The following is a 15,454-nucleotide window of genomic DNA, read 5'->3' on the forward strand; positions in this document are numbered from 1 at the left end:
GCGACGGCAAAATCCAACCAAAACTGTCCATATAATTGCTATTCGCGGCGAGATCGACCTATAGGTGGCAGCACCGTCACCCCGCTAGTCAGGGACGTAGCCAGAAATTTTTTTCGGGGGGGGGGGGGTTCAACCATACTTTATGTATGTTCGTGAGTGCGTTTGTATGTGCGCGTGTATATATACGCAAGCAAAACTGAAAATTTTCGCGGGGGGGGATGTTGAACCCCCCAACCAGGGGCGTAGCCAGGGGGGGGGGGCTTATGGGGCTTCAGCCCCCCCCCGAAATTTTTCGTGCTCTCTTTCACCACCGACCAGGGGCGTCGCCCGGGGGGGTGAGATTTATTGGGCTTCATCCTCCCCGCCACCCCTTGAATTTTTTTTATTTTTTTCGTTCTATTATACACCGCCGTCCGAAATAACCACCTTCACCGAAAACCACCCAGGATGTCGCCTAAATTGTAGTTTTTTTTTTTTTTTCGAGCACGACAGTACCATGGACAGTTAAAAGGTTCTGGATGGTGGCTTTTCTGCAAGATTTTTTTTCAACCATGCAATTTGTGAAACAGGGTATCACTCTTTTTCTTTTTTGAACAATAAAAAGAAAATTGACTCTGGTCCGATTATTCCTATTTTTACCCTACTTTCACGCAGCCGGCGCCTGCCATTGTGTTCTTCCTAACCTAGGAGCTCTACAAGGCGACGCAGGTTTAAGTACATTAATTTTTTAATGACTAACGTCCCCGGATCTAACATTTACTCTCTATGCAGTTACTTCTACAAGGCAACTTTTAGTCTTCACAGACTCCATGCGAATGATCTTTTTATCCTCAGTTCATATGAGCTGTTAATCCCCAGGGATTATTTTTCACATTTATTTAGCGCAAGGCACGAGTACTTTTTTTCACGTATTGTTTTCCGTGGTTACAAAAAATCGCGCGGAAAAGAACGCGACAAAAAAATATTTAGCATTCCGTGCCTCACTGCTTTCGCTGTTAATGCGACAACTAAATACAAAAGTGACACAAAATGAAATGTTTTATTTTTCTATGTACATATAAAACTTCTTCCTTTCAGTAGACTCGCTGTCAAATGTACGCGTGCAGTGATAAGAAAAGAAAAGAAAAACGTCCTTAAGAAAAACAACCCTGGTGGCATGTCAAACCCATTGCTGAAAGGACACCACCCTCCGACCACCCTCGGGTCACTTCTCTGCCCCCCCCCCCCCTCCGCGCAAAACGTTACACGTGGCACCACTTACGGGCTCGTTACCCCAACTACCGCTCCAGCGATTCTGCCGAACCAGACTGTAAAGCAAAGTGCGGAAATGGTTACCGCGCCGAAGGAATGCCGGCGCGCAAACAATTATCAAAGGTGCCGACCGGGCGCCCGTAACCCCGCGACGTGTGCCCGCTCCTCGGCGTTCACGCATTCGAGCGTCAAGGGCCTACCCGCCGTCTGAGCGGCCTGATGCAGGCCACACTTGACGAATGCCTCCGGCGACCGCGCGGTGCCGAAAAAGCAGGCCGCATTGTCTTGTACCTCCTTGGGTGGCGACCGCGAAGCACGCGAACAGCAAACGGTGGGGCCGAACTGATGCGACACCTCGCCACCGCCGCGCCTGGGCCTGGAAGCGGCCCATTCATGCGCAGCCGGAAGGCATTGCTGGGCAATCAGGGAGGTCATTACGAAGGCGTTTCCAACCCTTCAAGCCGCCGCCCGCGTGGGAGCGGGCTCCTTTGTCCTGGGTGCGACAGGAAACCAGATAGGCTGCCTCATCTCCGGAGCCCAAGTACTTTGCGGGGCGACGCGCAGGCACTTCGAAGCCTGCGGTCAGGGCCCTGTGATGTGTGGTGCGCGTTTGAAGTCTGCGCCTTTAAAAAATGCGCAACATGAAAAGAAGACTAGCGCGCGCAAACGGTGGCCAACGAAGACGACGACGTCGAAACAACATCCAGCACGAGAGCGCGTGGCACAAAGTTTCGACGGACAAGTGGCCCAATAGGAATTCACCACGGAGATTCCAGGGGCCAATGGTGGGGCACCACGAAACTTCAGCTTTGCCAATCAGGACGGGACAAGTTGACCCGAGACCGAGAAAAAGCCTGGCCTCAGAGGGTTCCGAGGGGGAGTTCCAAGGGAACCATACAAGGAGAAGGTTGCCACCGGACCGGGCGCTGAAGACGGGCAGTCGGGCTGCGGACCCGAGCCTCCAGGGCTTCAACCGGCCGTGGCCTCCTGCCATCGGGTTCCCGTGAGAGGCCATAGACATGTTGCGTGAACGCCACCCCAAGGCCTGCGGACTCCGGAGCCGACAGGCGACGTGGCATCAGCAGTCGGGCTACGGGCCCGAGCTGTGCGTCCAGCTGCCTGGCCAGGTTGCCCTGGCATCTAAGTGCGTCGGCCAGCAGCCACCGTTACCTCTTCGTCACCAGCCAGCCCGCGTCAACTGAACGAGCCTGAGCCGCCACGTTCCGGTTGCGTTTTGCATCAGACAGCCCTAAGCGTTTTGGTGAGACTGAACTCCTTTTATTTCCCGCTCCGCTGCTCAGCTCCGTCAGAAGTAGACTGTACAGTTTAAGTCTTTGAACATGCCTTTCGTTTGTTGATAAGAGTGTGTTACCGTGTGCAGTGAACTTTTTGTTAAACGTTTACTTGTGTATAGTATTTCTCCTCCAGTGTATAATTAAATGTTTTGTGTGTTTAAACCAACGGCTTTGTCCTCAATAAAGCTCTCCGACGCTCAAGTCATAGAGAGCTGTCGAAAACAGAAAAAGAAAGAACCTGCACCACAAATTGGCGTCCGCAGCGACAGGACAAAGCCGTTTGTTTTTCGACTTGATGTTTTAATGGTGTGAACCATGGCGAGCACGTGGGAATTATTGGAATTGGCCGAACGTATGGGTCTCGAAGGACCAGAGTTCAGAGCGTGGTATGAAGAGCAGATGGCACGAGAGCGAGAGGAACGGGCTGCAGAACGAAAGGCAAAGAAGGAGAAGCTCGAATCGGAGCTTAGGGCTAAAATGGAACAGCTCGAAGTGGAGCTTAGGGCTAAAATGGAACAGCTCGAAGTGGAGAGGCAAGCACTTGAGCAGCGACTCGAAGTGGCGGTGGCTAAAGGGACGCAACTTGAGATACAGAGACGTGAGCAAACAGTCGACGTTTGCTCCAATAGCTGTTTTTGCGGGAGCGAATTCGATTTCGGTAAGGTTAGCCTTGAACCTCGCCATAGCCTTTCGTTAGAGCCAGGAGCTCAGATAGAGGATGGCAGAGAGGTGAGCAGCCAAGAAAGGGGAAATCTTGCAGAGCTTGATGAAGCGAAGGACAGCTTCGAAAGCATCGAACAAGGCAGGTCCATTGAAAGTAAGTCGTGCTTTGGTACCTCTGAGAGGCCAAGCAGGCATCAGGAAGAGGTAGGAGTGCCTCTCAACAGCTCCACTGAAGGAGCACAAAGAGATCACCTGGGTGATGACGGCGAGTGCCGTGAAGAAATCTTTAAGGTGGTGGCCGCCGATTCTTGTGTGCCGCGAGATGCGGTAACAGGAGCCACGAGCATGGTCGGAGGTGATGCGAGTAAATCACTCGTAGAGCGAGGGAGTTTGAATCCCAAAAACAGTGCAGATGCAACCTCTTCGAGAGAGAAGGCAGAGATTGCCGAATCGCTGCTCGAAACTCGCAGAATGGAGTCCCGAGTACGGCGGTCCCCATCGGATGGTGCTAGGCAGGTTGGCCAGACTGAGAAGGTCAATAGCGTTGAACCCAGTGCAATGTCGGTTGAACGCGAACCAGAAGAAGACAGCCGAGTGCAAGGGCATTTCTTTCTAAGCAGCGAGAAACCTGATCTGTCTCTCGCAGCATCTTTCGATGCGGAGGACACTTCCTCTAGCGTTTTGTGTCTTTTAGATTGTCAGTCAGAGGACGGCGTTCGTGTGAGGAAAGATCTAGTTTGGACGCTTCTAACTCGGTGCGCCTGGAGGCAACGCCTCGTGTTTGTATTGAACCCGTGCTGCGTCCTCAATAGGAATTCCATTGAGCGTCCAGTTGTTTTCACGTGGGTTTTTAGACACACGTCTTACCGACCACGCTTGAAAGCGCCTTTCTTTCTTTGGTCTTGTCGGCGTGTGAAAACTTCCACACGTTTGGTCTGGGACGCTATTACATGAGCATCAAGTTCAATGACCGGTCGCTGTTTTTGGGTTCCTGACTTTGGACAACGGATTTATAAGTTTTGTAGATATCCGAGTTGGTTGTGGACATTCATTTGAGGTTGAATGTGATATAACATAGCTTTTGGCAAGGTTTTTGTTGTTGTATAGAAAAAGACTGGCCTCAGAGGTTTCCGGGGGGAGTTCGAAGGGAACCAGACAAGCGGAAGGTTGGAACCGGACCGGGCGCTGAAGACAGGCCGTCGGGTTTCGGACCCGAGCCTCCAGGACTTCAACCGGCCGGAGCCTCCTGCCGTTGCGTTCCCGAGCGAGCGCACCACAGCCATGGTACGCGAACCCCTGCCCAAGGCCTGCGGACTCCGGTGCCGGCAGGCAATATAGCAGCAGTTGGGCTACGGGCCCGAGCTGCGCATCCACTTGCCTGGCCAGCTTGCCCCTGGCGTCTCATCGTGCCGGCCAGCAGCCACCGTTTCCTTTTCGTCACCAGCCAGCCCTCGTCAACTCAACAAGCCTGAGCCACCACGTGCCGGTTGCGTTTGTGTCAGCCAGCCCGAAGCGATTTGGTGAGACAAAAGTCGCTATATTCTCCGCTCCGCTGCTCCGCCGCGTCAGATGTAGACTGGTAGTGTTTAAAACTCTGAACTTGCGTTTTGTTTGCAGTTAAGAATGTTTTTCCGTGTGTAGTGAACCTTTTGCTCAGTGTTTAGTGTTTTGTAGAATTTTTCCCTTCTCTAATGGTTTATTAAAGTTTTTTGTGTGTTGTTTGGTAAACCAACGGCTTTGTCCTCAATAAAGCTCTCCGACGCTCAAGTCATAGGGAGCTGTTGTGAAGAGAAAAAGAACCTGCATCACAGGCCCATCCGGTCGCATCTGCTTTGACCAAAAGCCGCCCAAGTCGCGCCGCGCGCCGGAATGAGCGCAACATCCCGACCGGCGTGGCCTCCCAAGTTTTCCGCTCAAAGTAAACAAGAAAACAACAACAATCGTGCGCCCAGTTCTGACGGCGGTCCTACAGACTGCTACCCAATTTAAATCCGTGCCGGTCCGATTGTTAGAGAGTCGCGCCAGCCGACGTGGTCGAGCACCCACTCGTGGTCCCAACGGCTACGCTACCCGAGTCGCAACAGCACCGACGCGAAGAGATTTGGCGCTTCAGTTGTGCGGTCATGTCGCAGAAAAGAATATCGTCATTTTTTTCACTTGCGCCAAAGCGTCCAAGCCATGGCACCGAAGCCAGCAAAGGTAAGCACATTATATTTTTGTACTATAACCCTTATTCCTTAGAGCACGTGAGCCTCTTCGATTTTCACGCATGAGCGCTAATGGAAGGTGTTGGAAGATGGCTGGGCGTTGAGTAAGTGGTTAAACTTCAGCTGCACTGCTGAATTGTGTGACGGACAGACAGAATGACAGACCAAAAATGTTTAGTTCCCCAAGGAAGACCATCGTCTTTAAAACTCGAAGCGAACAAAAACAAAGGGGCTAGAGGGTGCGTGTCGTATCGCGCATCATGGCCCTGGGCAATTTCTCTCTCTTTTTTTCTGTGAACGTGCGACTTGCTTTCAGTGTGATCGCGAGCGCGCGCGCGGGCACATGGAGGCCTTCCGCGGCGGTCGCAGTAACTGTGCAGCCTACGCATCAGCCACCGACCTCCGAGTGTATTACGGATTCATGGCGCAGTCATTTCGGTTTATGGCATCATTTGTCGATAGAATAGGGGACAAATTCTAGCTGACTGAGAATTAATCGTAAGTTACAGGCCGCGTGCTGAGTTTCCAGCGGGCCTGGGAAGGAAACGGAGGAGCTATAACGTCTCGCTCGCGTGTTCTGACCATGCTGAAAAGTTGTTGCAGGGCCCTTTTAAGCACACGCAGAAAGAACACGAGGTTAGGAATGCGTTTCAATTTTTTTCCCCAGCATGGGCAAGATAAATAGGGAAATAAGAAAGCTTACCTTTAACGCCTCATTGGATATCTCATATAAGTGACCATCGTTAAAATTAAGGGAAATTATTTGTGGAACGAACGTCTTTTCGAGCTCACTTTCCCCACACTCGATAACCCAGTAGAATCAGCTACGGCAGCAAATTGCGGATTGTATTACCGAAGCATTTTTCAGAACATTACTGGCGAATGTATTACGGCTTGAACTTATTTTTTTCTATTTCTGTTGTGTTAATTTTCTTTGCCCAGTTGTCTATTTCTACGCGCACGTGTAACACTGTGTATTTCCCTCCTGCAATAATTTCTTACTTGTTTTCTTACTTGTTCTTGACAGTGCGCAGCATTCAAGAAGTGATTTGCAGCATATAATACAAATTGTCACTGGTAATACGTGCTATTCATATACTTAGTCGTTCGAAACATTCGATGAGGAGGTTGCGCTGCAACGTGAACTCCCCCCGAACAAAATTCCTGGCTACGCCACTGCCCCCCCCCCCCCCTGGCTACGCCCCTGTCGCTAGTGTGGATACTGGTTTCGTGTGGTGTGTATAGAAGTGCACGGGGGTTCTGTTTTCACATCGTGATTTTGTGTTCCGTACCCGCAGAAAACTCTTCGTTATCGATGGTGGGGTTTTGTTCGGTGCCACAATGCCGCACATACTACACAGAGCGAGGGATAAGCTTCCATTTCTATCCCACCGATGCGGAACGTCGCTGACTGTGGCTCGTTAGGCTTCGTAACGGCAAGACGCCTTCCAAGTACGCGATGGTGTGCAGCAAGCACTTCGACGACGGTGCATTCTAGCGTTCGCGAACGAGAACGGATGGTGAGTAGTCAGCGATAACTTCGCTACCCAGACAACACAATAACAACCTCAGGACATCCTCAGTATGCCACCTTGAGGACGTTATGATATCCGCAGAACGTCCTGTTATGGTACTAGAATGGCACTAATCCAGTCCTGTTGTCCGTACTCATAACAACCTCAGGATGTCCTCAAAACAACACTTCAGGACTTTTTTAGTATGTTTTCAGAACAACCATTGTGGAGCCGGTTCGGTACCGTAGGCTGTGATATTTTGTATTACTACATATGATTTATTCTTTTCAAGGTATTTACATACATTAAAGGAAAAACACCTCTGTGAGGTCTTGTGTATGTATACTGCGTCAAGAAACGGAGAGGTGACAATAAGTGCTTACTATGACAAAAAATACAAAGCTTGTTGACTGAAATTCATTTATTCAAACAGTAATTAGTCCCGACTGGTTATGAGGACCGCTTTCTCAGGCATTCGAGTCCAAGTATATAGTCAGAGGCAGTGTCTGAAAAAAAAAGCAATATTAAGGCATTCAACACAAATTTGCAAAGATGTTTTACTGTACCGGACTACTCCTGCAAAAAAAAAAAAGACGTCAAATAAAGGCGGTTACGATTTTAATGAAAGGATTAAAGGGGTACTGACACAAAATTTCGCGGCCGAGATAGCCTGCTGGATCGATTTCCGTGTACGTGCGTGTACCATCTGCAAAATATCGACAGCGAATAAAGCTTGGAAGGTATTTTATATGAATTTTGAAGTTCGCGTGCACGATCCAGCATTATAGGCCGCACCTGTTGCATTGACACCCTCAGAGGTGACCCGAGGTGACCCCCCTACTTCCCCTACGTAACCGTTGTAGCCGGTACAAGTTATGATGACGTCGTAGCGGCCATTTTTGTTTTGACGCGCTCGCCGCTGCGCTGTTGGTGTCTCAAGGAAATCGTCGCCAATAGATGACGATGAGGAGGACGACGACAACGAGGACGATGATGGCGACGACATCGCGTAGACGTGCGGCAAGCATGCGAATGCGAGGAGACGACGCGAACAGCGCGGAAGTGCGTCACACTTCTGCGTGCTGACGTGATCGAGCGCTGCAGCCGCTAGGTGGTGATAGTTGCAACCAGAGGCTTGTCGTTTTTGAAACCGAAACTGACACTGGTCGGTAATGAGGAGCCTGTAATTATCTGTCGCGCGCTGCAGCAAACGATGTGCCACGTTATGACTAACAGACCCCCAGCAACACATTACAGCAAAAAAACGCGAGGCCAAAATTTTTCTGTCAGTACCCCTTTAATACATGCAAAAAGGAACCAGATGCTGTCCCGTGTAGAACAATGCTACATTTCATGACAGTCTCATGTGATGTCACCGCAGCATGCGACGACTGCGACTCAATGGCCCATGCTTGTAAACTTCCTCGAAAGTCTGGCACAACGTCCTCGTCACCACGTGCAGGGGCGTAGCCAGAAATTTTTTTCGGGGGGGGGGGGGTTCCATACTTTATGTATGTTCGTGCGTGCGTTTGTATGTGCGCATGTATATATACGCAAGCAAAACTGAAAAATTTCGGGGGGGGTTTGAACCCCCCCGACCCCCCCCCCCCTGGCTACGCCCCTGACCACGTGTATCGTACACAGTGCACTCATTAGTGTTAGAGGCTCCGCTCTGACGGCCCACCAGTGCACTCGACACGGGCATCGAGTTCACTTGCCCGAGGTCGGGCCATGTGTCAGACACAGACCTCGATTCCCCGTTATTCACGTTGGGACTCTCCGAAGCACAATTCACCGCGATTTGTTCGACTGGTGCCGATCCATTCATTGGAGCACCAGTCAGAGCGTTGAGTAACGTGAAGCACCCATCAACACGGCGATTGACCTCCCGTCGACGTCTACGATTTGCACTTTCAGACATCTTACTTTTGTTAACTGTACACTAAACACACAAACAACAAAGGTGCGGTTTGCACTAACCTTCATTGCAAGATCCCATCTTGACAGTCAGTTGACTTGGAATGGCTTGGCTGGTTTGGCTACTTGACTATCCAGAACGTCAACGCATGGTCAATGGCAGGGGCGGATCCAGGCGCTTGCTTTGGGGGGGGGGGGGGGGGCGGTTGGTTGTTGGGGGGGGGAGGGAGAGGGGGGCGTTGCCCAACTTTAAAACTTCACGTTAGTAACCAAATGCTCATTATTTTTGTTCTCAGTTGCATTGCTCAGTGCCATTTCATTATCTAAAATTTCGCATATTTCCGCTAAACATTGGGGAACACGTATCAGTGTTGTTGGTAAGAGGAGGGTGAAAGAGGGAAGGGCAGGCCACCTGCTCGATAAATGAGTATTCCCACAACGGCGAGCTCTAGTATTCCTTGAACGTAGTTTCGGAGTAAGCCTCCCTTTGTTACCCCGCCCCCTCCTCCCCATTGCCTTTTTTTCTGGCCGGTCGTGTTGCCAGAAAATGCCCTTTCTATCTCCGCAGCCTAAGGACGGTCAAACGGAGCTTTCGGAGTCGCGCTCGATTATACCCCGCGCACGTGCCCGTATCCGTACCTGACACAAAGTGTTTGCCGCATATTCTCGACGTGGTCGACGGCTCCCAAGCGCGGCCATGTGCGTTTGACAGCCATGTGTGTTTGACAGCACTTGTCCAAGCTTTGCGTCGGTCGCGATCTCTTGCAACGCTTGGGAAACGAAAAAAACCGATTCCACATCCCTTTGCAGAAGTGGAGTTGCATCCTTTCACCACACACGTTGTCGGCATCGCGCCGGCGTCGAGCTCTTGCGCGAAAAGTATCCGCTAACATGCGCACGCAACGCCATCCGCCCGGCGAGTGCGCCGCACTACCCCTACCAAAACATTTCGCGAGCTCCCCGGTGCCTGCCTTCCTTCTTTTTTTTTTTTTTGGACCAGCCGCTGAAGGTTGACTAAAAGGTAACTTGTTCTGCACGCTTTGTGGGACCACGGCCGGGCTAGACTGCACGTGCGCGCTCAAGCGCGCACGTGCAGTCTAGCCCGGCCGTGGTGGGACGAAAGATGCCAGTTTGAATGACACAGAACAGACTCCTGTCTCTGAGAAAAAGATGGGAGAATTTGAAGACCCCTCGCTTTGCTGAAGAGCTGATGGCCCTGGGAGTGGGGAGGAAACTTTAGCTCGCTTCCATAAAGGCAGCAGTTGCTTTAGCAAAATAGTTGAGGCTTGTGCTCGTCGGTGCCTATTTGAAAGATGCAGGACGCAGAAGAAATCTTTTCTAGAAAGCCTGTTTCGCTCTTAACAAAAGCGCTGGGCTGTGTGAGGGGTGCTTCCCTAGTCTCGGATTGGGATGGACACAGCGACCACCTGAAAAAATTCTACGTTCTGAAAAATGGCCTTCGGTGAGGTGAAAAGCGGGGGGGGGGGGGGTTGGCTTATAGCTTTGGGGCGGGGGGGCGATCGCCCAATCGCCCCCCCCCCCCTGGATCCGCCACTGGTCAATGGTTGCCAGCGGCTAGTTTGTTATTACGCGCTTCAGCGGCGGATATTCACTAATATATGGCTGCCACGTTTAGGAACACACTATTTTAAATGAACATTCCGCAATATCAGCTTACCCAAGATTATTATTTACTTGTGTTTCAGAAAGCGAAACGCGTAATTTGAAGCTTTTCAACCAAAAGAGAAGCAACGAGGCGAAAATATGCAATGTCTGTGTGAAACAAACGTGCTGAGAAAATTTTCACATATGATATGCATCTACGTAGTGTGAAAAGGACGCGAGGAATCATATGTAAGCGCTCAGTGCATGCATTGCATTTGTCATCCCCAAAAGGTCCCTGGAAGAACCTTTTCAGGACAACTTGCTAGCGCGCTCTCGATGTTGCTTTTGTCATCCCCAAAAGGTATCTGGAAGAACCTTTTCAGGACAACTTGTTGTCCTCAGAAAGCACTCGCAAAGACGTTTCCGGGCCAAACCAGCTCGTGTCGTACTCAATACGTACCAAGGACATCGAGAAATGTGCGAGGACGATTGTACCATTTGAGGACGACTTCGGGACGTCGAGTGTTGTCTGGGTAATGTGTGCATTTATATGCTTGTTGCTGCTGTGCACTACGAGCGTGAAGACGGTTGTAGTAAGCCAACGCTCGGGGAAGCTTCCATGTGCTTTGATTTTCCATGTGCTTTGAGGAAAATTAAGCGAGAATCAATCGAGAAAGAAGAAAACTAATTCACTGAATTTATTCTTTGCCCTTCATGTACAGTCTGCGCTGCGAATGCAATGTTAGTTCACGCTCAGCTACGAGTCTGTTTGAATGAGTGTCCCCGAGCCCTTTTGCAGTTCGCGCATGTTCCATTGTGTTTACACGGCCGCGAGAACAGTTCTCAGTGTTCCGCAGGGCACAGGGGCGTAGCGAAGGGGGGGGGGTGTTGGGGGGGTTCAAACCCCCCCCGAAATTTTTCAGTTTTGCTTGCGTATATATACAGGCACACATACAAACGCACGCACGAACATACATAAAGTATGGTTGAACCCTCCCCCCCCCCCCCGAAAAAAATTTCTGGCTACGCCCCTGGCAGGGCAAGCACGTCATGATCTGGTGCATAGTAAAGGGTATCGTTTTATGAGCCCTCACTCGCCACGTAAGCGAAAATGCGCGAGCGAGTTTATCGTCACTGCTGATATTGATGAATATATTTTTTCGCTCGCTCTCTTTTTTTTAAGGGTTTTCGCGGAAGAGATTGAGGCCTGACGCACTTCCGACACTGAACTTGCCAAAGCGCAAATTTTACAGGCATAAGCTACCTCGCAAGTACACGGGTGTCTTTGTATACATATCGCCACAAGTTATAATTGCGCAAGGCAACTCGGTTTTGCGATTTCCGTGTCATTCCATTTTCTGTTCTGTTTAGGGGACAATATAAGTACCGAAGACGTGACTTGACGGAAATATTTCTCTGCAGTGGGACCAGGACCGTACACAACTAAAGCTCGTCGCGTAACCTATAAACGACAGTCCCGAGGTTATACACCTAACCACAACGCGCAAGTGCATGAGAGCCTTTTTTTTTTAACCACCGAGCCGCTAAAAGGCTATATTCACATGAGACTTAATACTTCTCATCTTTAGGACAATGCCAAGTGCACTTTGTAATGCGCTTGAACCACAGAGCGGCACCTACACTGATATCACTCTCGTGAACGGACGGTACGACAACCACACAAAGCACTCTCGACAAGTGCACTCACTGATCTTATTACAGTACATATACAGCCGATCAAGGCCAAATGCTTCTTTACATCGTATTAGGCATATGTACGAGCGGTTAAAGTTGCACCAACGCAACGGAACAAACCCCCTTTTGAGGCCCTGCATGACGTACGCGCACATGCAAACACAACGCGGCTAGCAGACGACGCATGGAGCAATCCACACTAGACGCGCTTCGGCCAGTAGCCGCCAGGCGGCGACTCCGCTCGATCGCGCGGCCAATCGCAATAAAATAAGATATGACTTTTGCATCTTTGTGTAGTATGCTTTGTGGGTATGATGTACAGGAAGTTTGAAAAGAGTAGTTTTTGTTATAAGCGAGAAAAAAATTTTCTAACTGAACAACCACAAGGTCGTACGAAGTTTTCCTTTGCCTCGTCGTCATCACGGCATAGCACGTCAGCGGAGGATTCCAGCGGGCGCCTTTACGCAGCAAATCATGCAAGACATACAATTGCTTGCCACTTTTTTTAGTAATACTGCTGTATATAACGTCAAAAATGGCAATAGGGCTAAAATTATGGAACGGTACTACCCCCTTGGACCATCGAAGGGCAGGTAATATTGAACCGCTACATCGTCCAAACGGGCATAGTTATAATGTAGTCAGCGGCCTGCAGAGCTCTTGCAGGGCGTCGTGCTGGGCTTCTGATAATTAAGATACATGGTCTTATGCAATAATTAACGGCATAATTAAGATAGAGTTTGTTTAAGCTGTTTTAGTGATTTTTCGGGTATAAGCCAACGCGTGCCCTATACCTGAAAGATCATAAAAACAACTTTAAACAAACTCTAGCTTAATTATTACGTAACACCATGTATCTTAATTATCAGAGGCCAAACACGACGCTTTACAACAGCTCTCCAGGCCATGGACTACATTATAATTCTGCCACTTTGGACGATGAAGCGGTTGAACCTGCCCTTTGATGGTTCGTACCGTTCCATAATTTTAGCGCTATCGCCATTTTTGACGTTATATACCGGAGTATTACTAAAATAAGTGGCAAGCAGCTGTATGACTTTCATACAGCTTGCGGCAAAACAAATTTTTTTTCCCGAAATATAACGCCTCAATAACTACATCTGGCATACACACGTACCAGCCCAATTTAATTCAGCGCGATCGGAGATGGTCGAAAATTTACATGGTACACTTGATATGGAATGACCCATATATATATATATATATATATATATATATATATATATATATATATATATATATATATATATATATATATATATACACACACACACACACACACATTCTGTTCTACTTCGACGGCGAATGTGTTTTTCGAATTCATTAGAATTCTTAAGTCGTTCGAATCTAATGACATTAAATATCGCTGTGTAGCAGCCGCATAATGTCATTAGATGCGAATGTCAGTCCATTCGAATGACATTCTGTTTATTCAGCGGAATAATTCTTGGTCCGTGGTTGACACTGGCGGCCCCAAGAGCTGCACACGTTTTGACGCGCCGGCGGTGCGATTGCCGGTGATAGACACCCCCAAACCAGAGACTCTGGCGCAATTTATCAGGATGGCCCAGTAAGTGCAATTTGGCGCACTTTGGCGCAGGAGTGGAATCACTGGGTTGTATATAATAAGACTTGAACGAAAGTTGACACTTGACTCTCAAATGTAGTCATGTGGACCTGTGTTCACAAAGCGTTTGCTGACAAAATAAAATTGGTAAGTTCACCGACCAGCGGGTTATTGCGGACAACTAGCGTTGATTGGATTCACATGAAAACTTGTTCCGCGTACTATCGGCTCCGAATGAAACGCCAGCAGTCGTGCGTGTGGTTGCACCCTTACGATTAGAGATAGATACGCTCGTGAGCCACTTCATGCTCTCGATCGCGCAGATGGTGCTGCCTAATCGGGTGTCATCACCATTGGGTGATGAGAGGACGGCACGCCTGGGACACGCTCCGCTGTTCGTGTTTCATTTGACACTGATAGTACAGGTACGAAGCTGATTTAGATCGCTCAAACCACAGCTGAGAGCAGCACGATCGCGGCGCGCGAATGCGCTAGTCACGAGTTTTTTTTCACAGGCTTTCTTTGCAGCTTGGAGAAAAATTGTACACGTGAGACTTTGTTTATCGCAAATAATGCAATGAGGGCTTGTGAAGGCACTCTCGAACTTTGCAAACCCAATTTCTTGCATAAAGTCAATATTTAGCAATTTAGTTAAATAATCGTAATTAACAAATTAATTACAGAAAAATGCGTGCAGTGCGTAAGGTATCACTGATTTCACTCGCCTGCCTCTAATATTTATTTTTTAACCCTTCGCTAAATATAACTGTGACACCCGGCATATACACAAGCAAAATTGAAAAATTTCGGGAGGGTGTTTGAACCCCACGGCTATGCCCCTGATTGCAAACTAAACAGAAGCCGCGTGCACCTCGCATTTTCTTTCTTCTTTTGCTCTTCACTCTCCCCTGACGGCTCTCCGCGATTTCAACTGATAGCAACAGTGAAATGGGACGCGCCGGCGCGTCCCATTTGAGCGGTTGTTTCCAGGAGTTGGTTAAACTAGAGGACAACATGGAACCCCATAGGGTTCCGCACAGACAATTTTGCGCGGTAACATGAATAACGGGCTCAGACTGCGCCGCGAAGCGAAACTTGAGGTTAAATAGTGTTCATATGGCGCCAGTTTTGAAAAACGGCATTTATAGGCATATAGGCACGAACGCCAAAAATAGGCATTTATAGGCACCATAAAAATACTATAAAAGCCCTCTTTAGCCTCTCATTTATGCTCATATATCAAAGTGGCGCGACAGGAGCGTAAGGAAAATAGGCATTTGCCTAAAATCCGGTCTCTAGTAATGACTACTTAACAGATGACACGGACAGATTTAAGAAAGTCTAGTTCTTTTTTTCCTAACAATACCGAAGGGGCACTTACACAAGAATTTTTTTTACTTTCGATACCAGAGGCTTCGATAATTTCTCGTTCTCTCAGAGTAACAAATTTGTGCAGCACAGCTTTGATTAGGAAAGGCCTTGCTGGCTTGTGCAAGCCACAGCGTATGTGGTCAGCTAAATGACCTGATGTTGATGTCACATTCCTGCTTTGCTCTAGCAAGCGCTCATAAGACAGTGCCCTGACTGGCCAATGTAGGATTTCCTACAGGTGAGGGAAATGTGGTACACGATGCCAACCTCTGCAAAGGGTGCTTCGCATTGCAGGTCTTGGTCGCGTTGACCTGGCCGCACTCATCCCAGCTTTTCCAGAGCTGAAAA

This window comes from Rhipicephalus sanguineus, chromosome 7 (assembly GCF_013339695.2).
Source record: "Rhipicephalus sanguineus isolate Rsan-2018 chromosome 7, BIME_Rsan_1.4, whole genome shotgun sequence".
Taxonomy (NCBI): Eukaryota; Metazoa; Arthropoda; class Arachnida; order Ixodida; family Ixodidae; genus Rhipicephalus; species Rhipicephalus sanguineus.